General features: G+C 44.0%; 6 non-coding genes across 6 annotated transcripts; all 6 read left to right on the top strand.

Moving 5' to 3' along the window:
• Positions 1-12,696: 12,696 nt before the first annotated feature.
• On the top strand, positions 12,697-12,768 carry trnap-ugg (transfer RNA proline (anticodon UGG)). Its single transcript has one exon. It is a non-coding gene; the product is annotated as a tRNA-Pro (tRNA).
• A 181-nt stretch (positions 12,769-12,949) lies between these two features.
• Positions 12,950-13,022, top strand: trnaf-gaa (transfer RNA phenylalanine (anticodon GAA)). The gene has a single exon. It is a non-coding gene; the product is annotated as a tRNA-Phe (tRNA).
• Positions 13,023-13,323: 301 nt separating this feature from the next.
• Positions 13,324-13,395, top strand: trnaq-cug (transfer RNA glutamine (anticodon CUG)). Its single transcript has one exon. It is a non-coding gene; the product is annotated as a tRNA-Gln (tRNA).
• Positions 13,396-15,314: 1,919 nt separating this feature from the next.
• On the top strand, positions 15,315-15,388 carry trnai-aau (transfer RNA isoleucine (anticodon AAU)). Its single transcript has one exon. It is a non-coding gene; the product is annotated as a tRNA-Ile (tRNA).
• Positions 15,389-15,494: 106 nt separating this feature from the next.
• trnaf-gaa (transfer RNA phenylalanine (anticodon GAA)) lies at positions 15,495-15,567 on the top strand. Its single transcript has one exon. It is a non-coding gene; the product is annotated as a tRNA-Phe (tRNA).
• Positions 15,568-17,547: 1,980 nt separating this feature from the next.
• trnaf-gaa (transfer RNA phenylalanine (anticodon GAA)) lies at positions 17,548-17,620 on the top strand. Its single transcript has one exon. It is a non-coding gene; the product is annotated as a tRNA-Phe (tRNA).
• Positions 17,621-26,143: the final 8,523 nt, after the last annotated feature.

Here is a 26,143-nt window from a genome sequence, read left to right as displayed (position 1 = left end):
TGTTGTCGAATTAACAAAGAGATTAAGCTTTTGTGTTTAAGGACCTTCTCGGTCTTTTTATGCCAGTATGCATGTGTATGGATTCTTGTATTATGTAGGCTACCTTGGAACACTCGGATCATGCAGACAACTTCTCACCTCTTTTGCTCACACTGACTTAAAGTCTAAGGAAGCGGTTCTCAATTCTAGTCCTTGCTCCCACCAGGTCTGCATGTTTTGCATGTCTCTCTTTGTTAGCACACCTGATTCGGATAATCAGCTCATTAGAAGTGAGCTCCTAGTGATTGACATGGTCCCTACACACTGTTCATTGCTCCCCACTCCCTGAGCAGGGGAAATCCGTCAAAGTATACTTCACTTTGGAACATTGGTTCATGGATTTGTGCTGCGCAACTTCTTCACACATGGAGAAGTGTGACATCATTTACCTCTGTATACCTCGATACACCACTGTATTACTCACTATGAATTGAACATATACATACGCTTTGAACTTGAATCACGGAGGGATTTCATGTGATGTCCAGTTCTCAGGGCACTTACGTTCGAATGGAACAAATGTCTGAAGCTATACAAGAAACTTACAAAATGTGAAGAGCAGGGGGCGCGAGGACTGGAATTGAGACCCGCTGGTCTAAGTGACATCTGACCGTTTCAGCTGTCCTCCCTAACATCCCTCTACATGTTAGATACAGCCCCATTTTTAGGTCAATTAAGAGGCCAACTTGCATTCGTTAGCCTTTCACACTGTCTCGAGGACTTTGATTGCTTCCATGTTAGTTCATGTTCCTTCTTTTGTTCATTCAAAATATATAGATGTCTTCATCATTTAATGCTCTCTTAGCTTTTATTTAAACCAGTGTTTTTGATAATATCAGCAGGTCTCATCTCAGCCAGAAGATCTCCCCCTTCTGTGGCCACAGACAATGCCACAGCAAGACCAGAAGTGGGTGTCGGAAGCACTTTTTAGGGTTGGTGCAAAGGGAAAGCTGGAGCTGCGTGAAAACCTACAGTTGTGGTATCACCCCCCTCCACCAACCCTGTTGTACCACCAAGCTCCAACACCTGATTTTTTTCACAGCGTCTCTTGCTCTGGATGCCATATAAGCTGTGGAAGGTGCGGCTCCAGTGTACTAACCCTGCCTGTGCCACGCAACAGCTGTGTGGTGGTGGACTGCACAGGAGGGTACGACAGGTGTTAGACATTGACAGATACTGCAACCTGGTGACAGAGACCCTGATCTGCACCAGGTGTAGAACCAGCTACCTGTCCTGGAGTCATGCTGTGCTGCAGCAGTTGGACCTGGCCCATCGATCTGAATTCAGGGTCATCCTCACACGCAAGTAATTATTTTGCAGTCATTTTCACTTATGTGCTACCTTTTTTGATAAATAGTTCCTACAATAATTAGATACCTTACAATAAGATACTTAAATGAATACTTTTTTCCAAGGTATGCCTGTGACATTCGGGTTCTTCGCTTGCTGCGTGAGAGGGGCATGGGGAATGGCCCAGTGAGGATCATCGGCCAGCCGAGAGAGAACCACAGTGAGGAGTGGTTGAAACGTGCGCTTCGGTACACATCAGAGTGTGTGGCCTTTTTTGATAATCGTGGCCTGCATCCGGTGCACTTCCAGGAGCCACCACCACTTGCTTCAGTACCCAGCTACAAATGGCTCCTCACTGTATACAGTCAGGACATTCTCAACAGGCTCGATCACATAAAGGCCAGCATAACATCCACGTATGGATCAATTTTAAAAATGGATTCAACTAAGAAGGTCAGATAAGCTGCTTACTTGACTGTACCCTTATCTATAATGTATTTTTAAACCGAGAGAGCTTTATTTTTTTCAGTGTAACTGATTTGGATGCCTGTTGTATTATTTGCTATGCTTATTGTTTCTTTCAGATCACCAAGAAGTTGAGCGGGCCTGCGAAAGGCACAGCACAGTGGCTTACCTCAGTGGGCAATGAGATAGGTCAGGTGCTGATGAGTGTCCTGACTGCGAATGAAGGGGCTGGGTTAAACCACATGGCTGCAGGGCTCATGGAGCGATACCGGAGTGCTGGTGTTGATCCTCCCACTGTCATTTATGTGGACTGTGATTGTTGCAAGACAGTGGGAGAGACTAAATTGAAGAGGCGGTTCAGCGGCTGGCCCGATGTCATCGTCCGCCTAGACATTTGGCATTTTATGCGACGTCTGGCAGTAGGGTGCACCACTGATGCCCACCAGTTGTACCCTACTTTTATGGCTAGGCTGTCATCCTGTATTTTTGAGTGGGATGCAGGGGATCTCACTCTTGATGATGCTCTTGGTGTTCCACTACTTGACAGTGTGAGAATGCAGCACATCTGGAATATCCAGAGGCGGCACGTCACCTGTATCCAAGATCCTCCAAATGTGCCGCTCTATACTGAAACTGGAACTACAAACAAGAGTGGGGTGGTTCTAAAAACCTATCGTTGTGCCAGAGGCTCCACATCCCTGGAATCATTTCACTGCCACCTAAGCAGATTTATTCCAGGTTTGTCATGTCAGAATATACCACATTTTGCCACTAATTCATGTTTATCAAGATATTTGCAGATTAAATTTTCTGTTTTGCATTTTCTCAAAGCAATATTTGGCTTTCTATTTCTTTTTCTAGGGAACAGCGCAAACAGCCTGAACTTCCAGATTTATCTCCTGGAAGGTTTATTACGCTGGAATCAGGACCGGGCTGAAGCTGCTGTTGCAGATGAAGGTTCAACTCTGCGCTCTTACACAGGGGAGCTGGTTTACTCTGTCAATGAGAACTACAATAAGTTGTATGGCAGGAAATTGGTCCCAAGCTTCACTCGACCTGCAGTATACACAGGTAAAAATATTTTGATAAATGCAGCTCTTGATGTAGCATGTTTTTGTTAAAATTACAATTGCTTTTGGACAGTAATAATGTAATTTTGACATATCAGAGAAAAATTATACTACCAGAATATTTGTACATTATTCTGTGTTCTAGGTTTTTAGGGGAGAAAATAAAATACATAGTAGAATATAGAGTAATCCTGTCTTTTTATGATACCCTCTGAATTAGATATATATTGTTCATACAGAAGTGGACAACAAAATATTTACTGCATTTCTGAATAAACCTTTCTGCATAATTTCCATTAAAAACGTTTTCTGTTACAAATATTTCCTCAGGAGAGCTCATTGGAGTACAGTACTTGTTGAGGCAGAATAGTCAGCCCCTGGAGGACATGTGCCCTACCTCTGAGAGGACCTCTCATTTGCTGGAGGAGATAGATGTGGAGGAGCAAGTGGAAAGGGATGAGGGTTTCATTGATTTCTTTGGAGAGGAAGCCACAGTGGCAAATCTTGTGGCATCAGATGACTTAATCCTTTCAGGTCCACCAGTTCTACCAGCTGCACCAGTTCCCAGTTTCCAGGCTCCTTCAGCTGCACCAGTGCCCAATGTAGCTGCACCTGTGCACGAGTACAGCCTGTTGTGCCTCCACAATATAGCCACCAATTGCATACCTACCAGATGCCACCAGACACAGCTGGACAGGCAAAGACCAAGTTTAGAAAGATTGGGCCCTCAGCTACCTGTACATCTGCCACAGCAACTTCAATCTGGCCATCAGCCGTACACCCTCAGCGTTCAGCCACGTCCACCCAGTTAAGGCCAATTTGTCCCAGGCCGACAGCACCACACCCATTGGTTCCTGACACACCCACTGCCCCTGTTGTGTCTCAGATGTTTCTGGTGCCCTGCCTATTTTGCAACCAGTTTTCGCAGGACAATGTCTGAAATACTTTTCAGCACCTTTTAGTCCAAAAAAATTAACTAACGTAGAGAGTGTGGCCGCATTGCATCGATGCTCAGTCTGTCTCTTTAGGGCAGTGGTTCTCAAACCTGTCCTGGAGGCACCCCTGCCCTGCACATTTTTATTGTCTCCCTTATTAGACACACCCAAATAAGGTCTCGCGGTCTCTACTAATGAGCTGATGATTTGAAACAGGTGTGCTAGATGAGGGAAACATTCAAAATGTGAAGGGCAGGGGTGCCTCCAGGACAGGTTTGAAAACCACTGCTTTAGGGAACTGTGCGTAAAATGGCACTGTTTTGCAACCAATTTGCACAGGACCATGTCTGAAATACTTTTTGGCAGCTGTGAGCCCAAAAAAAGCTAACGTAGAGAGTGTGGCCGCATTGCATCGATGCTCAGTCTGTCTCTTTAGGGCAGTGGTTCTCAAACCTGTCCTGGAGGCACCCCTGCCCTGAACATTTTGTATGTCTCCCTTATTAGACACACCCAAATCAGGTCTTGCAGTCTCTACTAATGAGCTGATGATTTGAAACAGGTGTGTTAGATGAGGGGAAATGCGAAATGTGCAGGGCAGGGATGCCTCCAGGACAGGATTGAAAACCACTGATCTAGGGATGTGTGAGTAAAAGGGCAGGAGCCAACTTGGAGAATGCGGGCATCGATCACGCTACCTCTCGCGCCTACTGCTTCCCACCGACTGAACCAAAGTAAGCCCAAAGTAAGCCCACATGAGCCAATTGCGTTTCGCCTGTGGCTTACTTTTGACCAATCGCGTTCCGCCTGTGGCTTACTTTTGACCAATCGCGTTTCGCCTGTGGCTTACTTTTGAACAATCGCGTTTCTCTTCCGTGGCTTACTTTTGATCAATCGCGTTTCTCTCCTGTGGCCTCCTTTTGACCAATCGCCGTTGTTGTCATCTTTGTTAAAGGTAAAGCTATTACTTTATTCATTGAAAACTGGTCATTATTTGTTCATATACAGTGTGTATTTTTGGTAAATGAATCGTGTCAGTATAGCTAGCTAGCGTGTACAGTTCATGCTTTCTTCAGTACCTGTGAACCTGTAACTTTTCACATGATAAATGATCAGATAAGTTAAATTTATCGACCGTCAGCTAATTAAGCTATGCTACTGCCAACAATGATGTGTTTATTGTCTAAGAAATCATGGTTTCTGGGCCCTATGTATGAAAATAATGATTAAACTATTTACATTTATATTTGGTATTAACACATAATAACACACACACATTTTAATTGTAAAAATCGTTACCAAATTGTTGTGGAGATATGGAAAACTGCATTTACCAAGAAATAATTGATATTTTCTAAAATAATGTAATAATAATGACTTTTTTTATAAAAAAACATTGAGAGTCTTAACTAAAAACAAACGAAAAAAGGCCAAATGTATCCATATGGGCCAAAGTATGTGGGAATAGTGCTCATTTTAATTTAGGTAGACCAGAAAGTTAAAAACACAGAAAAATGGCTAAGATTTTAAGAGGTAAAAGCACCTGGTGTAACCCTGGGGTAAGATGACAACATTTGAAGTATGATATATTTAATGTAATATTTTGTAGCCTGGTGTGTGTGTAATCATGGTTTAAGATGACAGCATTGAAAATAAAAGGACATTTCAGACTTCATATTGACGTTACATATTTTATATGTCAGGGATTCCTGTCCTTTGTAGAAAACTCATCTTCAGGACAGTTTATGTCATGGCCATGTTTATTACCACAGTAATATAGTTTATGCGTAGCTTGTTAAATTATTGTTACACACCTAACATACAGGTGTCTTATAGATTGCAAAAGGTAGTAGTCTTTTTCTGATTTTCATTTCAGAAAATGTATGCATATGCCTCTTTTCAACGGCAATCGGCAACATCAAGCCGACTCCTCATGGCACCTTCGGCGGAGGCGAGGCGCCTTGAAAATGTGGAGTCTGGAAGGGCCAAACCTAAGGAGGAGGTGCTGTCAGAGGCCAGTACTTTTGTCAGCACAAACGGTGGAGACCCCAGTGACCAGTTTTTAGTACTGGCTCACTGCAAACTTCAGTTTGGGAAGTACCAGGGCCAGAGATTTAGATGGCTCCTGGAAAACTCTCTGGGGTATGCCGTGTATTTGGTGCTCAGCATTTCCAATGAGACGGCGCAGACAACACCCCTGTCAGAAAATAAACAACTGTTCCTACAGTACTCTTCTCAAATTAGAGAGATGGCAGAAGAAGTGGAGAAGTATCAGAGGAAGCAGGAAATGCAGGCAGAAGCCCGGGCAACTGGAGACCAGGGCTGCTTGATGGTGGAGTTTGGTGACTTCCAGGGCCGGTCCATGAAAGATGTTTATGAGGACCAGAGCAAGGAGGCTCAAGCACTCATCAGGTACCTCGTTAAGGCAGATGCCAGGCCCAAAACCAACATGGCCATTTTCAAGACATATGTCCTGAAAAGACGGGCTTCTGCTGTGGGCACCAGCGTACGTCAGCCTGCACCTCACGCTGCAACCTCCAGTGCTTCTGCAACCACTACACCTCCACCTGCAGCTATCCAAACTGGTGTACAGAAGACCGCAACTGTGAAAGCGATGTTGGCACGTGGCAAAAATTTGTCGCCTTCACAGCTGGCGAAAAAACTCACATCACCAGTTAAACCCTGTGAGTAGGAGTGTGAATATAGAATTTTACCTACAGCATTTCTACATATATTAATTTATCATTATGGCAAACTTGTCAACTTGCCGTTTCCAGATCCATTATTGCAGTCCACTTTACCTCCTCCAGCAGCAGAACCCCCAGCCAAACATTTGCCCCCCATGCAGCTTTTCGCTACTGGTAAGTAAGCACCATCTTACATATGTTTGTCTCTGTGTATTGTTCACAATGATAGTTTTAACATTTGTGCTCCAGGCAAGTCTGTTCCCACTGCTGAAGATGACGATGAGGAGCTGGTATTTGCTGCATCACAATGTGAAGCACAGCTAAATACAGGTGTGGCATATGACACAAATGCACATATTACAAGAATGTTTTGTGAAAACACACTGAGAAGCGTTATTTCTTGGGGGAAAATAATCAACATTTTAAAATATGTTTTGTTTACAATACAGAACTATATCATATCATGCCTCAAGCGGGATGCTTTCTTTGAGTGCACTTCTTCAAAACCGTAAGGATTTTTCAAGGTGTCAGTGTATTTATTTGCGTTTCCGAACTTACCCGTTGTTAGATAATCACCAGATAACTTTTTCACACCGCTTGCTCTTCTCACACACTCTTCAGCTCTCCCTGAGCAGACAGGATGGTGGAAATTCATTGTTCTAATGATTAGAGGAACAGTTTTTCCTTACTCTATCTGTGTGTATGCTTCATGTCCGTGGGCTTCGTTGCTTTACACTTAATTCATCACACCACATTTTCCTTCATCCATTCCATCTGATCCTCATTCTCAGTGAGCTGCACTGATTCCATTCTCCTTAAATTAATATAGTGTATGCTGTGTTCTTTGCTTCCTTAACACTAGTACCACTTTCTTCACTCTCGTTCCTAAATATAACATAATAATTATGAATACTTGTCCAAAAATTGTGCTTTGCAGGCTGTTTGTGCGCTGCATTTATGGCATATTACTATCAAATGCAACAGTCATCCTTATTGTTTTTTACTATTCACTCAGAGGACTGTGCTGGTCCATCTCCATCAGTGGAAACTGCCAAGGCACCAGCTCCTTCACATCGCCAGCCACCAGCTGAGCTTCCAAGTCACTGGAAAGATCAACTTCCACCTTTCCAGCATGAGTGGATCCGGAACACACTATTTAAGGCCAACCCACGAACCGGCAAGTCAGAACTAGTGTCCCAGCTGAAACTTTGGTGGTATCCTCCTCAGCCCCCTTTAATAAACACTCAGCCCCCTGCCTCACCTGACCTCTTCTTCTGTCGGCCCCTTTTCTTATGGATGCCGCTGAAGATGTGGTTATTTCCTCTTGTCTGTGTTCGCCCAGACTGTGGTAAGCACAGACTAACAGCGGCAGGAATTTACCGCACCGTGCGTAAGGTCTTGGACATCGACGGGTGGTATGACCTTGCCACTGAGTATCTGCAGTGCAAACGCTGCAAAAAGAAATATCCTGCCTGGTCTGAGGACATCCTAGGACAGCTGGATATGGGCCACCGCAGTCAGTTTCCAGCTTTGCTGACATACAGGTAATTCATAATGACAATCATTCATTATTAGGTGCTTTTATATGGGTTATTTTTTACCAACTAAAGCATTTGCATGATTATACTGTTGCTTCCATAGATACCCATGTGACAACCGGGTGCTGAGGATGATGAGGGAGAGGACACTGGGCAACAGTGTGACTCAGCTTTACAGGAAGCTGATGGAACAGCACAGTGAGGCATGGACACAGCGTGTCTTGCAGTACCTGACTGCCTGCGAACCATTCACAAGGTCCTCCCTTGTGCAGCCTCCTGTGTTTGCTGATCCTCCACTTTTACCTGCCCTGCCTAAACCTAAGTGGCTGTTAGCCGTGTATGCCAGGGATGTTCTGGGGCGACTGCACGAGGTCAAGGCCAAATTAACATCTGTCTTTGGCTGTGTTCTCAAGATGGATTCGACAAAAAAGGTATCAAAGCCCTGTTTATATCCAGAACTTTGCCAGATATGGATATGTGTGTGATGTGCATACATAAAGAGCACATCTTTTATTTTTCCCAATAGGTTACAAAGAAACTTGCCGGTGCTGCTTCAGGAACAGCTGCCTGGTGCACAAATGTCGGAATGAACACTGCCAGGTCCTTGTCTCTGTGCTGACAGCTGCCGAGGGACATGGACTGGACTCCATGGCAGCTGGTCTGATGAAACGCTACCGAGAGGCAGGAGAGGCAGCCCCAAAAGTGATGTACGTGGACAGGGACTGCTGCAGGCAGTATGGCCAATCGCGGGTGAAGATCATGTTTTCGGAGTGGGATGAGCTTGTAGAGCGCCTCGACATCTGGCACTTCATGCGGCGATTTGCTGCTGGTGTCACGACAGAGGCTCATCCACTCTACGGGATCTTCATGGCACGTCTGTCCACGTGCATCTTTCAGTGGGATCCAGAGGATGTGGCTGCTCTTCGCTCTGCAAAAGAGAGTGACCTGGCGGCAAAGAAGACTGGCCACATCTCAGAAAAGGCGGTCAGTGCTCGCATTACCCAGAGGGAGTTGGCACTGCACTGCCGGAGGAGGACCAGGGGGGTGGAGGAGACCGCCAGATTGATTGGGTCACTGATTGATCAGTTTGACAGTGCGGATGGGAAGGACACCCTGGGAGTTCCTCTGCTGGACCACGAACGGATCCAGCAGATATGGAAGGAACAGCGCAAGCACGTCCAGTGTATACAAGACCCAGAGGACTTTCTGCTGTACATGAAGACAGGGACATTGAAGAAAGGCAGCGTGGAGCTGTGCTGCTACAGGTGTGCTCGTGGCTCTACCTCCTTGGAGTCGTTCCACCTCCACCTGAACCGTTTTATTCCAGGTATTACATGCATATGGATTATTATTTTTCTGTAGAAAATATAAGCACTGTAACTGCTTCCATCACTTTAAAGTAATGCCGCATTAATAAATGTGACACTCTACATTACAATTACTTTTTAATGTCATTAGCATTGACAAAGCTGTCTTGACTAACAAGTCACTAGTAATACAGGAATAAGTGACAATCATTTTTAATTTAGTTACACAACTCTATTAAATGTAGTATACAAGTTACTTCAGAGCACCTTATGTGTAGTACATATATTGTACATATGTGACATATAAAACCCTTTTTTATATATTTTTTAATATTATTTAACTTTTAGGAACCAGTGCCAGCGATGCGCATTTTCAGGCCTATCTCCTTGAGGGCTTGATGCGTTGGAATGATGACCGAATGGAAGATGCCATAAAACGGGCGTCCTCCATTCGGACATATGGCAGTGCCATGAGAGAGGCTGTGGACCGGCTTAGCCGAACAGTCTTTGGGAAGCCCTGGGATGAGCGCTATCGCCCTCCTGGAGCATATACAGGTAAGAAATTTAATTTGTTCTTTTGCAATATTCTATTAAGTTATCTATTTAGCCTCCAATGTACTTGATAAATTATTAAGAGCACTTTTTTCTTTTTTTATTATTTTATTATTGTAGGTGAATTGCTGGGAATCGAGTACCTTTACAGCCAGACTGGCAAAACACTGACTCCAGTGCTCCAGAACCCAGAGGAGGAAGACCGGCTGGTGGAGGAGGTTGATGATCAGGACCTGCTAGATGAGGGGTTTGAGGAAGAGAGCATGGAGGACATCACAGTTCCAGTGCTGTATGAGGATGACCCCTGCCGTGATCTCAGAAACAGCCCCTCATCTTTGCCTCTGCCTCAGTCCCCAGCATCACTGGCTGAGCTGTCCACATCATCTGGAGGAGAGGGACAGTATCTCGCCCCTGCCTCTTCAGTGCTGTCACAGCCATCTGACACTGGAAGCAGTGTCTCCGGCGAGGCTCAGGTAAGACACTCTAAGGGCTTTATTTTGTTTCAGTCTCGTTTTATTCCAAATACACTACAAGCAAGGTGTTTTTTTTTAAGCCTGCATTTATTTGATTCAAAATACAACAAAAGCAGTAATATTTTGAAATATTTTTACTATTTATACTGCTATCCATTTGAATATATTTAAAAAAGTAATTCAGTCTTGTGATTTCAATGCTGAATTTAACATCATTACTCAGGGCACACGATTCTTCAGAAATCATTCCAATTTGCTGCTAAAAAAAACGGGTGCCGGGTGCTATATTATTATTATTATTAGGTTAAAAATAGCTTCTAGAGATTTTTTGTTTAGGTTTCTTTGATAAATAGAAAGTTCAGTATATATTGTAACATTATAAATGTCTTTATCATCTATTTAATGCGTCCTTACTAAATAAAAGTATTAATTTCTATAATTTAATACTAAATATATAATGATTTAAATGTTCTGACTCCACACTTTTGGTTGGTATAGTGTATAATGTTAAAAAAGCTTTTTATTACAGATAAACTCTTATCTTGGATCCTTCTATTCATCAAAGAATCTTGAACAAAATGTACACAACTGTTCTAAATATTGATGATAATAATATCAATAAAAAAAGGTTTCTAGAACAACAAATTTGGATATTTGAATGATTTCTGAAGATCATGTGACACTGAAGACTCAGGAATGATGCTGAAAATACAGCTGTGCATCACAGAAATAACTTACACTTTAAACTATATTCAAATAGAAAGCATTTTTATTTTAAATAGTAAAATTATTTTACAATATAATGACTTTTGTTGTATTTGAATAAAATAAATGCAGGCTTGTTGAGCAGAATTCTTTAAAAAATGTAAAAAAATATTTCTGTTTAAAGGCTTTTGACTGGAAGTGTATATTAACACTAATCTGCATTTACTAGGGAGCAGTCATTGGACCTGATGGCATCGCTGGGTGGGACAAGGTCCAGGATCTGGCTGGTTTCCTGGTGGGTCTTCGTGAGGCTCCTTACCTCACCGACCTGCAGGTGACAGAGGCCATCCAGCTGTGGACAGTTCTCCCTGATGTTGATAAACAGCGGGTCAACTATCAGCCTCGACATCAGCCTCAGCTGACACATGGGCGCTTTAAGGCACCGAAGCGGTCCGGAGTCACACCGGGTGTGGAGAGTGTGAAACGGTGTCTGATTGGACATCCTGGGGGTCCAGCACAGTGGCCCAGCACCAGCCGCTTGGTTGAGGCCATTTGTATGAAGCTGTGTGCTTTACACAAGTCACCGACCAAGATGGCTGGAGTTTGCACCCCCAGGTGGTCTAAAATCCTTTCAGATTACCACCACATCCGAGACCTGGTGCTTAACAGTCGAAGGCTGATGGATGAAACAATGATCCAGCTGTTTGAGCTGAACCAGAGGACACTCATTCAGTGGTAAGCAAGGCACATTATTTGGTTCAAGGGAACTGAATACTTCTGTACACAGACACACACACACACACACACACACACACACATATATATATATATATATATATATATATATATATATATATATATTTTTTTTTTTTTTTTTTTTTTTTTTCAAGTAATTAACTTTCAGGTTTCAACGGCAGCAGAAGAATCAGGAAATGAGTGTCCTCGCCCAGGGACTGACTCCATCTGACCCAATTGATGTGGCTGATACGCAGCTTCCTCTGCCGAGGGAAAAATTGGATGACGTGCCATCAACATCAGGCCCAAAACATCAATTTATCCTTCCGCCAAATCGAGAAGGACAGGCTCCAATTCTGCGACCGGGTCGCCGGCCCACTTCTGCCAAAAGGGAGTGCCCTATCGCACCCGTCCCCACAGCAGCAGGAGTTGTGCAGCCCATTTCAGCACCTGGGTCACTGTTAGGCACACTAGTCCTTAACCCAGACATGACTGTGTCGATGGTGATTCCATCTTCTGGTGCTTTGACATCCGGTCCAGGCCCAGCTCCGCCTGCTCCTGCGCCTGCTCCGGCGCTGCTGCTTCTGTGTCCCGTTACACCCAGAGGAACAGGTATAACTGCTTCCCCACAGCCAGAGAGCTATCTGTTTCCAAGTTGGCCTCCTCCCTTCCGGGACTGGAATTGAGACCCGCTGGTCTAAGTGACATCTGACCGTTTCAGCTGTCCTCCCTAACATCCCTCTACATGTTAGATACAGCCCCATTTTTAGGTCAATTAAGAGGCCAACTTGCATTCGTTAGCCTTTCACACTGTCTCGAGGACTTTGATTGCTTCCACATTAGTTCATGTTCCTTCTTTTGTTGATGCTGAAATAGCTCTTTTTTCTTGGCTTTGGGCAAGAAGGCTCGTTGGTCTAGGGGTATGATTCTCGCTTTGGGTGAGAGAGGTCCCGGGTTCAAATCCCGGACGAGCCCTTGTTCAGGTTAAAACCTGAAGCTTTATTGTCTCATTGCATTCACAAACATTATGGCAGGTTTTTTCCAATCAGGCAGACACGGATGGCTAAGTTAGCTCAGCTGGTTAGAGCGTGGTGCTAATAACGCCAAGGTCGCGGTTTCTCTCATCGTACTGGCCAGCTGTTTTTATTGTCTGGGGGCCAAAATTGCTCAGTTGGGAGAGCGTTAGACTGAAGATCGAAAGGTCCCTGGTTCGATTCCGGGTTTCGGCAACATCTCCCACACTTTTCCCTTTTTTGAGGCGGGCCATTGTCCAAAAATCACTGGGTTCCAACCTCTCTGTATAACTGCTTCCCCACAGCCAGAGAGCTATCTGTTTCCAAGTTGGCCTCCAGCCAAGCAGTTTCGGTTCCATGGTGTAATGGTCAGTACTCTGGGCTTTGAATCCAGCGTTCTGAGATCGAATCTTGTTGGAGCCTGTGTGCTTTCTTGTCACAGGAAAAGATAAAACAGCACTAGTTTGGCGATGGTGCCAGTGTTTGTGGCCCTGTGAGCAACAGCTACACCAGTTAAGGTTCCATGGTGTAATGGTTAGCACTCTGGACCCTGAATCCAGTGATCCGAGTTCAAATCTCGGTGGGACCTATTTTGCCACCAGTTTGCGCAGGACCTTCTCGGTCTTGTTACGCCAGTATGCATGTGTATGGATTCTTGTATTATGTAGGACAATGTCTGAAATACTTTTCGGCACCTTTTAGTCCAAAAAAATTAACTAACGTAGAGAGTGTGGCCGCATTGCATCGATGCTCAGTCTGTCTCTTTAGGGCAGTGGTTCTCAAACCTGTCCTGGAGGCACCCCTGCCCTGCACATTTTTATTGTCTCCCTTATTAGACACACCCAAATAAGGTCTCACGGTCTCTACTAATGAGCTGATGATTTGAAACAGGTGTGTTAGATGAGGGAAACATTCAAAATGTGAAGGGCAGGGGTGCCTCCAGGACAGGTTTGAAAACCACTGCTTTAGGGAACTGTGCGTAAAATGGCACTGTTTTGCAACCAATTTGCACAGGACCATGTCTGAAATACTTTTTGGCAGCTATGATCCCAAAAAAAGCTAACGTGGGAGTGTGGCAGCATTGCGTCAACGCTCAGTCGGTCTCTTTAGGGCAATGGTTTTTTAAACCTCTCCTGGAGGCACCCCTGCCCTGAACATTTTGTATGTCTCCCTTATTAGACACACCCAAATCAGGTCTTGCAGTCTCTACTAATGAGCTGATGATTTGAAACAAGTGTGTTAGATGAGGGGAAATGCGAAATGTGCAGGGCAGGGATGCCTCCAGGACAGGATTGAAAACCACTGATCTAGGGATGTGTGAGTAAAAGGGCAGGAGCCAACTTGGAGAATGCAGGCATCGATCCCGCAACCTCTCACATGCTAAGCGAGCGCTCTACCATTTGAGCTAATTCCCCTGGCCTTTCAAGAATGACGAGCATAGCTGGGAATGACGGGTTTGATGCAAAGAGGCTGTCCCTCCTCTGGGCTTGCTCCTTTGCACTGGCCGAGATTATGTTGTCAAATTAACAAAGAGATTAAGCTTTTGTGTTTAAGGACCTTCTCGGTCTTGTTATGCCAGTATGCATGTGTATGGATTCTTGTATTATGTAGGCTACCTTGGAACACTCGGATCATTCAGACAACTTCTCACACTGACTTAAAGTCTAAGGAAGCGGTTCTCAATTCTAGTCCTCGCTCCCCCCAGGTCTGCATGTTTTGCATGTCTCTCTTTGTTAGCACACCTGATTCGGATAATCAGCTCATTAGAAGTGAGCTCCTAGTGATTGACATGGTCCCTACACAGTGTTCATTGCTCCCCACTCCCTGAGCAGGGGAAATCCGTCAAAGTATACTTCACTTTGGAACATTGGTTCACGGATTTGTGCTGCGCAACTTCTTCACACATGGAGAAGTGTGACATCATTTACCTCTGTATACCTCGATACACCACTGTATTACTCACTATGAATTGAACGTATACATACGCTTTGAACTTGAATCACGGAGGGATGTCATGTGATGTCCAGTTCTCAGGGCACTTACGTTCGAATGGAACAAATGTCTAAAGCTATACGAGAAACTTACAAAATGTGAAGAGCAGGGGGCGCGAGGACTGGAATTGAGACCCGCTGGTCTAAGTGACATCTGACCGTTTCAGCTGTCCTCCCTATTATCCCTCTACATGTTAGATATAGCCCCATTTTTAGGTCAATTAAGAGGCCAACTTGCATTCGTTAGCCTTTCACACTGTCTCGAGGACTTTGGTTGCTTCCACGTTAGTTCATGTTCCTTCTTTTGTTGATGCTGGAATTGCTCTTTTTTCTTAGCTTTGGGCAAGAAGGCTCGTTGGTCTAGGGGTATGATTCTCGCTATGGGTGCGAGAGGTCCCGGGTTCAAATCCCCGAAGAGCCCTTGTTCAGGTTGAAACGTGAGGCTTTATTGTCTCATTGCATTCACAAACATTATGGCAGGTTTTTTCCAATCAGGCAGACATGGATGGCTAAGCCAGGCCGGTTAGCTCAGCTGTTTAGAGCGTGGTGCTAATAACGCCAAGGTCGCGGGTTCGATCCCTGTACTGGCCAGCTGTTTTTATTGTCTGGGGGCTCATCTCTGCTCTGCTCTTCAGCTCCGACAAAGAGTAGGGTGATCTCACTGAAATAACTGCTTGCTAAGCAGAGGTCTGTTGTAGCCAAAATAGCTCAGTTGGGAGAGCGTTAGTCTGAAGATCTAAAGGTCCCTGGTTCGATCCCGGGTTTCGGCAACAGCTTCCACACTTTTCCCTTTTTTTGAGGCGGGCCATTGACCAAAAATCACTGGGTTCCAACCTCTCTGTATAACTGCTTCCCCACAGCCAGAGAGCTATCTGTTTCCAAGTTGGCCTCCAACCAAGCAGTTTTGGTTCCATGGTGTAATGGTCAGCACTCTGGGCTTTGAATCCAGCGATCTGAGTTCGAATCTTGGTGGAGCCTGTGTGCTTTCTTGCCGCAGGAAAAAAAAAAACAGCACTAGTTTGGCGATGGTGGCAGTGTTTGTGGCCCTGTGATCAACAGCTGCACCAGTTAAGGTTCCATGGTGTAATAGTTAGCACTCTGGACTCTGAATCCAGTGATCCGAGTTCAAATTTCGCTGGGACCTATTTTGCCACCAGTTTGCGCAAGACAATGTCTGAAATACTTTTCGGCACCTTTTAGTCCAAAAAAATTAACTAACGTAGAGAGTGTGGCCGCATTGCATCGATGCTCAGTCTGTCTCTTTAGGGCAGTGGTTCTCAAACCTGTCCTGGAGGCACCCCTGCCCTGCACATTTTTATTGTCTCCCTTATTAGACACACCCAAATAAGGTCTCGCGGTCTCTACTAATGAGCTGATGATTTGAAACAGGTGTGTTAGATGAGGGAAACATTCAAAATGTGAAGGGCAGGGGTGCCTCCAGGACAGGTTTGAAAACTGTGCGTAAAATGGCACTGTTTTGCAACAAATTTGCACAGGACCATGTCTGAAATACTTTTTGGCAGCTGTGAGCCCAAAAAAAAGCTAACGTGGGAGTGTGGCAGCATTGTGTCAACGTTCAGTCGGTCTCTTTAGGGCAATGGTTTTCAAACCTTTCCTGGAGGCACCCCTGCCCTGAACATTTTGTATGTCTCCCTTATTAGACACACCCAAATCAGGTCTTGCAGTCTCTACTAATGAGCTGATGATTTGAAACAGGTGTGTTAGATGAGGGGAAATGCGAAATGTGCAGGGCAGGGATGCCTCCAGGACAGGATTGAAAACCACTGATCTGGGGATGTGTGAGTAAAAGGGCAGGAGCCAACTTGGAGAATGCAGGCATCGATCCCACTACCTCTCGCTTGCGCCTACTGCTTCCCACCGACTGGGCCAAAGTAAGCACAAAGTAAGCCCACATGAGCCAATCGCGTTTCGCCTGTGGCTTACTTTTGACCAATCGCGTTCCCCCTGTGGCTTACTTTTGACCAATCGCGTTTCGCCTGTGGCTTACTTTTGATCAATCGCGTTTCTCTTCCGTGGCTTACTTTTGATCAATCGCGTTTCTCTTCCGTGGCTTACTTTTCTCCAATCGCGTTTCTCTCCTGTGGCCTCCTTTTGACTAATCCCCGGTCGTTGTTATTGTCATCTTTGTTAAAGGTAAGGCTATTACTTCATTCATTGAAAATTGGTCATTATTTGTTTATATACAGTGTGTATTTTCGGAAAATGAATCGTGTCAGTATAGCTAGCTAGCATGTACAGTTCATGCTTTCTTCAGTACCTGTGAACCTGTAACTTTTCACATGATAAATGATCAGATAAGTTAAATTTATCGACCGTCAGCTAATTAAGCTATGCTACTGTCAACAATGATGTGTTTATTGTCTAAGAAATCATGGTTTCTGGGCCCTATGAATGAAAATAATGATTAAACTATTTACATTTATATTTGGTATTAACACATAATAACACACACACATTTTAATTGTAAAAATCGTTACCAAATTGTTGTGGAGATATGGAAAACTGCATTTACCAAGAAATAATTGATATTTTCTAAAATAATGTAATAATAATGACTTTTTTTTATAAAAAAAACATTGAGAGTCTTAACTAAAAACAAACAAAAAAAAGGCCAAATGTATCCATATGGGCCAAAGTATGTGGGAATAGTGCTCATTTTAATTTAGGTAGACCAGAAAGTTAAAAACACAGAAAAATGGCTGAGATTTTAAGAGGTAAAAGCTGTTGTAGCCGAAATAGCTCAGTTGGGAGAGCGTTAGACTGAAGATCTAAAGGTCCCTGGTTCGATCCTGGGTTACGGCAACATCTCCCACACTTTAAGGGGTGGTGTTGGTGCAGTGGATAAGACGCATGCCTTTGGTGTGAGAGACCTGGGTTCGAATCCACTGTGAGACACCAATCTGTCCCTGAGCAAGACACTTAACCCCTAGTTGCTCCAGAGGCGTGTGACCTCTGACATATATAGCAATTGTAAGTTGCTTTGGATAAAAGCGTCAGATAAATGTAATGTAAAATGTAAAGCACCTGGTGTAACCCTGGGGTAAGATGACAACATTTGAAGTATGATATATTTAATGTAATATTTTGTAGCCTGGTGTGTGTGTAATCATGGTTTAAGATGACAGCATTGAAAATAAAGGGAAATTTCAGACTTCATATTGACGTTACATATTTTATATGTCAGGGATTCCTGTCCTTTGTAGAAAACTCATCTTCAGGACAGTTTATGTCATGGCCATGTTTATTACCACAGTAATATAGTTTATGCGTAGCTTGTTAAATTATTGTTACACACTTAACATACAGGTGTCTTTTAGATTGCAAAAGGTAGTAGTCTTTTTCTGATTTTCATTTCAGAAAATGTATGCATATCCCTCTTTTCAACGCCAATCGGCAACATCATGCCGACTCCTCATGGCGCCTTCGGCGGAGGCGAGGCGCCTTGAAAATGTGGAGTCTGGAAGGGCCAAACCTAAGGAGGAGGTGCTGTCAGAGGCCAGTACTTTTGTCAGCACAAACGGTGGAGAGCCCAGTGACCAGTTTTTAGTACTGGCTCACTGCAAACTTCAGTTTGGGAAGTACCAGGGCCAGAGATTTAGATGGCTCCTGGAAAACTCTCTGGGGTATGCCGTGTATTTGGTGCTCAGCATTTCCAATGAGACGGCGCAGACAACACCCCTGTCAGAAAATAAACACCTGTTCCTACAGTACACTTCTCAAATTAGAGAGATGGCAGAAAAAGTGGAGAAGTATCAGAGGAAGCAGGAAATGCAGGCAGAAGCCCGGGCAACTGGAGACCAGGGCTGCTTGATGGTGGAGTTTGGTGACTTCCAGGGCCGGTCCATGAAAGATGTTTATGAGGACCAGAGCAAGGAGGCTCAAGCCCTCATCAGGTACCTCGTTAAGGCAGATGCCAGGCCCAAAACCAACATGGCCATTTTCAAGACATATGTCCTGAAAAGACGGGCTTCTGCTGTGGGCACCAGCGTACGTCAGCCTGCACCTCACACTGCATCCTCCAGTGCTTCTGCAACCACTGCACCTCCACCTGCAGCTATCCAAACTGGTGTACAGAAGACCGCAACTGTGAAAGCGCTGTTGGCACGTGGCAAAAGTTTGTCGCCTTCACAGCTGGCCAAAAAACTCACGTCACCAGTTAAACCCTGTGAGTAGGAGTGTGAATATAGAATTTTACCTACAGCATTTCTACATATATTAATTTATCATTATGGCAAACTTGTCAACTTGCCGTTTCCAGATCCATTATTGCAGTCCACTTTACCTCCTCCAGCAGCAGAACCCCCAGCCAAACATTTGCCCCCCATGCAGCTTTTCGCTACTGGTAAGTAAGCACCATCTTACATATGTTTGTCTCTGTGTATTGTTCACAATGATAGTTTTAACATTTGTGCTCCAGGCAAGTCCTTTCCCACTGCTGAAGATGATGATGAGGAGCTGGTATTTGCTGCATCACAATGTGAAGCACAGCTAAATACAGGTTTGGTATATGACACAAATGCACATATTACAAGAATGTTTTGTGAAAACACACTGAGAAGCGTTATTTCTTGGGGGAAAATAATCAACATTTTAAAATATGTTTTGTTTACAATACAGAATTATATCATATCATGCCTCAAGCGGGATGCTTTCTTTGAGTGCACTTCTTCAAAACCGTAAGGATGTTCCAAGGTGTCAGTGTATTTATTTGCGTTTCCGAACTTACCCGTTGTTAGATAATCACCAGATAACTTTTTCACACCGCTTGCTCTTCTCACACACTCTTCAGCTCTCCCTGAGCAGACAGGATGGTGGAGATTCATTGTTCTAATGATTAGAGGAACAGTTTTTCCCTACTCTATCTGTGTGTATGCTTCATGTCCGTGGGCTTCGTTGCTTTACACTTAATTCATCACACCACATTTTCCTTCCTCCATTCCATCTGATCCTCATTCTCAGAGAGCTGCACTGAATCCATTCTCCTTAAATTAATATAGTGTATGCTGTGTTCTTTGCTTCCTTAACACTAGTACCACTTTCTTCACTCTCGTTCCTAAATATAACATAATAATTATGAATACTTGTCAAAAAATTGTGCTTTGCAGGCTGTTTGTGCGCTGCATTTATGGCATATTACTATCAAATGCAACAGTCATCCTTATTGTTTTTTTTTTTACTATTCACTCAGAGGACTGTGCTGGTCCATCTCCATCAGTGGAAACTGCCAAGGCACCAGCTCCTTCACATCACCAGCCACCAGCTGAGCTTCCAAGTCACTGGAAAGATCAACTTCCACCTTTCCAGCATGAGTGGATCCGGAACACACTATTTAAGGCCAACCCACGAACCGGCAAGTCAGAACTAGTGTCCCAGCTGAAACTTTGGTGGTATCCTCCTCAGCCCCCTTTAATAAACACTCAGCCCCCTGCCTCACCTGACCTCTTCTTCTGTCGGCCCCTTTTCTTATGGATGCCGCTGAAGATGTGGTTATTTCCTCTTGTCTGGGTTCGCCCAGACTGTGGTAAGCACAGACTAACAGCGGCAGGAATTTACCGTACCGTGCGTAAGGTCTTGGACATCGACGGGTGGCATGACCTTGCCACTGAGTATCTGGAGTGCAAACGCTGCAAAAAGAAATACCCTGCCTGGTCTGAGGACATCCTAGGCGGCTGGATATGGGCCACCGCAGTCAGTTTCCAGCTTTGCTGACATACAGGTAATTCATAATGACAATCATTCATTATTAGGTGCTTTTATATGGGTTATTTTTTACCAACTAAAGCATTTGCATGATTATACTGTTGTTTCCTTAGATACTCATGTGACAACCGGGTGCTGAGGATGATGAGGGAGAGGACACTGGGCAACAGTGTGACTCAGCTTTACAGGAAGCTGATGGAACAGCACAGTGAGGCATGGACACAGCGTGTCTTGCAGTACCTGACTGCCTGCGAACCATTCACAAGGTCCTCCCTTGTGCAGCCTCCTGTGTTTGCTGATCCTCCACTTTTACCTGCCCTGCCTAAACCTAAGTGGCTGTTAGCCGTGTATGCCAGGGATGTTCTGGGGCGACTGCACGAGGTCAAGGCCAAATTAACATCTGTCTTTGGCTGTGTTCTCAAGATGGATTCGACAAAAAAGGTATCAAAGCCCTGTTTATATCCAGAAATTTGCCAGATATGGATATGTGTGTGATGTGCGTACATAAAGAGCACATCTTTTATTTTTCACAATAGGTCACAAAGAAACTTGCCGGTGCTGCTTCAGGAACAGCTGCCTGGTGCACAAATGTCGGAAATGAACACGGCCAGGTCCTTGTCTCTGTGCTGACAGCTGCCGAGGGACATGGACTGGACTCCATGGCAGCTGGTCTGATGAAACGCTACCGAGAGGCAGGAGAGGCAGCCCCAAAAGTGATGTACGTGGACAGGGACTGCTGCAGTCAGTATGGCCAATCGCGGGTGAAGACCATGTTTTCGGAGTGGGATGAGCTTGTAGTGCGCCTCGACATCTGGCACTTCATGCGGCGATTTGCTGCAGGTGTCACGACAGAGGCTCATCCACTCTACGGGATCTTCATGGCACGTCTGTCCACGTGCATCTTTCAGTGGGATCCAGAGGATGTGGCTGCTCTTCGCTCTGCAAAAGAGAGTGACCTGGCAGCAAGACTGGCCACATCTCAGAAAAGGCGGTCAGTGCTCGCATTACCCGGAGGGAGTTGGCACTGCACTGCCGGAGGAGGACCAGGGGGGTGGAGGAGACGGCCAGATTGATTGGGTCACTGATTGATCAGTTTGACAGTGCGGATGGGAAGGACACCCTGGGAGTTCCTCTGCTGGACCACGAACGGATCCAGCAGATATGGAAGGAACAGCGCAAGCACGTCCAGTGTATACAAGACCCAGAGGACTTTCCGCTGTACATGAAGACAGGGACATTGAAGAAAGGCAGCGTGGAGCTGTGCTGCTACAGGTGTGCTCGTGGCTCTACCTCCTTGGAGTCGTTCCACTTCCACCTGAACCGTTTTATTCCAGGTATTACATGCATATGGATTATTATTTTTCTGTAGAAAATATAAGCACTGTAACTGCTTCCATCACTTTAAAGTAATGCCGCATTAATAAATGTCACACTCTACATTACAATTACTTTTTAATGTCACAAGTCACTAGTAATACAGGAATAAGTGACAATCATTTTTAATTTAGTTACACAACTCTATTAAATGTAGTATACAAGTTACTTCAGAGCACCTTATGTGTAGTACATATATTGTACATATGTGACATATAAAACCCTTTTTTATATATTTTTTAATATTATTTAACTTTTAGGAACCAGTGCCAGCGATGCGCATTTTCAGGCCTATCTCCTTGAGGGCTTGATGCGTTGGAATGATGACCGAATGGAAGATGCCATAAAACGGGCGTCCTTGGCAGTCCTTGGCATTCGGACATATGGCAGTGCCATGAGAGAGGCTGTGGACCGGCTTAGCCGAACAGTCTTTGGGAAGCCCTGGGATGAGCGCTATCGCCCTCCTGGAGCATATACAGGTAAGAAATTTAATTTGTTATTTTGCAATATTCTATTAAGTTATCTATTTAGCCTCCAATGTACTTGATAAATTATTAAGAGCACTTTTTTTCTTTTTTTATTATTTTATTAATGTAGGTGAATTGCTGGGAATTGAGTACCTTTACAGCCAGACTGGCAAAACACTGACTCCAGTGCTCCAGAACCCAGAGGAGGAAGACCGGCTGGTGGAGCAGGTTGATGATCAGGACCTGCTAGATGAGGGGTTTGAGGAAGAGAGCATGGAGGACATCACAGTTCCAGTGCTGTATGAGGATGACCCCTGCCGTGATCTCAGAAACAGCCCCTCATCTTTGCCTCTGCCTCAGTCCCCAGCATCACTGGCTGAGCCGTCCGCATCATCTGGAGGAGAGGGACAGCATCTTGCCCCTGCCTCTTCAGTGCTGTCACAGCCATCTGACACTGGAAGCAGTGTCTCCGGCGAGGCTCAGGTAAGACACTCTAAGGGCTTTATTTTGTTTCAGTCTCGTTTTATTCCAAATACACTACAAGCAAGGTGTTTTTCTTTAAGCCTGCATTTATTTGATTCAAAATACAACAAAAGCAGTAATATTTTGAAATATTTTTACTATTTAAAATAACTGCTATCCATTTGAATATATTTAAAAAAGTAATTCAGTCTTGTGATTTCAATGCTGAATTTTAGCATCATTACTCAGGGCACACGATTCTTCAGAAATCATTCCAATTTGCTGCTAAAAAAACCGGGTGCCGGGTGCTATATTATTATTATTATTATTAGGTTAAAAATAGCTCCTAGAGATTTTTTGTTTAGGTTTCTTTGATGAATACAAAGTTCAGTATACATTGTAACATTATAAATGTCTTTATCATCTATTTAATGCGTCCTTGCTAAATAAAAGTATTAATTTCTATAATTTAATACTAAATATATAATGATTTAAATGGTCTGACTCCACACTTTTGGATGGTATAGTGTATAATGTTAAAAAAGCTTTTCATTACAGATAAACTCTTATCTTGGATCCTTCTATTCATCAAAGATTCTTGAACAAAATGTACACAACTGTTCTAAATATTGATAATAATATCAATTAAAAAAATGTTTCTAGAACAACAAATCAGGATATCTGAATGATTTCTGAAGATCATGTGACACTGAAGACTGGAGGAATGATGCTGAAAATACAGCTGAGCATCACAGAAATAACTTACACTTTAAACTATATTCAAATAGAAAGCATTTTTATTTTAAATAGTAAAATTATTTCACAATATAATGGCTTTTGTTGTATTTGAATAAAATAAATGCAGGCTTGTTGAGCAGGATTCTTTAAAAAATGTAAAAAAATATTTCTGTTCAAAGGCTTTTGACTGAAAGTGTATATTAACACTAATCTGCATTTCCTAGGGAGCAGTCATTGGACCTGATGGCATCGCTGGGTGGGACAAGGTCCAGGATCTGGCTGGTTTCCTGGTGGGTCTTCGTGAGGCTCCTTACCTCACCGACCTGCAGGTGACAGAGGCCATCCAGCTGTGGACAGCTCTCCCTGGCGTTGATAAACAGCGGGTCAACTATCAGCCTCGACATCAGCCTCAGCTGACACATGGGCGCTTTAAGGCACCGAAGCGGTCCGGAGTCACACCGGGTGTGGAGAGTGTGAAACGGTGTCTGATTGGACATCCTGGGGGTCCAGCACAGTGGCCCAGCACCAGTCGCTTGGTTGAGGCCATTTGTATGAAGCTGTGTGCTTTACACAAGTCACCGACCAAGAAGGCTGGAGTTTGCACCCCCAGGTGGTCTAAAATCCTTTCAGATTACCACCACATCCGAGACCTGGTGCTTAACAGTCGAAGGCTGATGGATGAAACAATGATCCAGCTGTTTGAGCTGAACCAGAGGACACTCATTCAGTGGTAAGCAAGGCACATTATTTGGTTCCAGGGAACTGAATACTTCTGTACACACACACACACACACACACACACACACACACACACACATATATATATATATTTTACAAGTAATTTACTTTCAGGTTTCAACGGCAGCAGAAGAATCAACAAATGAGTGTCCTTGCCCAGGGACTGACTCCATCTGACCCAATTGATGTGGCTGATATGCAGCTTCCTCTGCCGAGGGAAAAATTGGATGACGTGCCATCAACATCAGGCCCAAAACATCAATTTATCCTTCCGCCAAATCGAGAAGGACAGGCTCCAATTCTGCGACCGGGTCGCCGGCCCACTGCTGCCAAAAGGGAGTGCCCTATCGCACCCGTCCCCACAGCAGCAGGAGTTGTGCAGCCCATTTCAGCACCTGGGTCACTGTTAGGCACACTAGTCCTTAACCCAGACATGACTGTGTCGATGGTGATTTCATCTTCTGGTGCTTTGACATCCGGTCCAGGCCCAGCTCCGCCTGCTCCAGCGCCTGCTCCAGCGCCTGCTGCTTCTGTGTCCCGTTACACCCAGAGGAACAGGCGCCGGCGGGCCCTGGAGACGGAAAGCGGAGTCCATAAGAGGAAGTATGTGCGAGGGGTAACTTTTAACAAGTGCAGCGAATGTGGGCAGCCCAAAACTAAAGAGTTTGGTCATAGCCGATATGGGAATGCCACATTTTGCTCACGCTCCTCTAATGGAAAAACTTTAGATGATTGGTTGGCAGAACAGCGGCAGGCAAAATAAATGACAAACTCCGCCTCCATAGTAAATAATTTATTTCCTGTGTATATTTTGTATATATTATATGGGCCCACTCTTTTCATATATATTTTTTTAATATAAGTAGTACATAATATCTTTCCTGTATATATATATATATTGTTTATATTATATGGGCCCACTCTTTTCATATTTTTTTTTATACAAGTACATTATATCTATCCTGTATATATTTTGTTTATATTATATGGGCCCACTCTTATCATATTGTCCTTTTTATATTGTGTGTATGTATGTGTGTGTTCATTTTAATAAAACATTTTGTATATATTACTTGGGCCCACTCTTTTATATTGTTCTTTTTATATTGTGTGTATGTGTTTGTATTCATTTTAATAGAACATTTTTTTGATCAGATAAAAAAAAAATCTGCTAAATCATATCAATCAAATCATATCCACACACACAAAACATATTTGAAGAAACGTTTTTTATTAATTCTATTTAAACACAAACATGAAAAAAGTTTTTTTAATACACACACACACACACAAATCTATGTAGTATAAAAGCAATCAATGGTATGTCATAGATAACAAAATAAAAGTCTCGGTTTATTGCACGCTTAACAATACACGTCGTGGACATATGACGTCACGGCTCATCTGAGAGAGCACGGGTTCGAATCCAGGCCGCGGAGGGTAGAATTGTTTCACATGTAATAACAACTCTTCAAAACGCAAAAACATATACCCCGAGTATTGCCGCAGGGGAAATCCTTCGGCGTTTTCACGTGTTCTGCGTCTTTTTCGCTTGCGTGCGGGGCTCAAAGATTGGACCCCTTCCTTTGCACAGCGAGCACTCTACCATTTGAGCTAATTCCCCTGGCCTTTCAAGAATGACGAACATAGCTGGGAATGACAGGTTTGATGCAAAGAGGCTGTCCCTCCTCTGGGCTTGCTCCTTTGCACTGGCCGAGATTATGTTGTCAAATTAACAAAGAGATTAAGCTTTTGTGTTTAAGGACCTTCTCGGTCTTGTTATGCCAGTATGCAAGTGTGTATATTCTTGTATTATGTAGGCTACCTTGGAACACTCGGATCATTC

Source organism: Carassius carassius, chromosome 8 (genome assembly GCF_963082965.1).
Source record: "Carassius carassius chromosome 8, fCarCar2.1, whole genome shotgun sequence".
NCBI lineage: Eukaryota > Metazoa > Chordata > Actinopteri > Cypriniformes > Cyprinidae > Carassius > Carassius carassius.
This window is presented reverse-complemented; position numbering and strand designations above follow the sequence as displayed.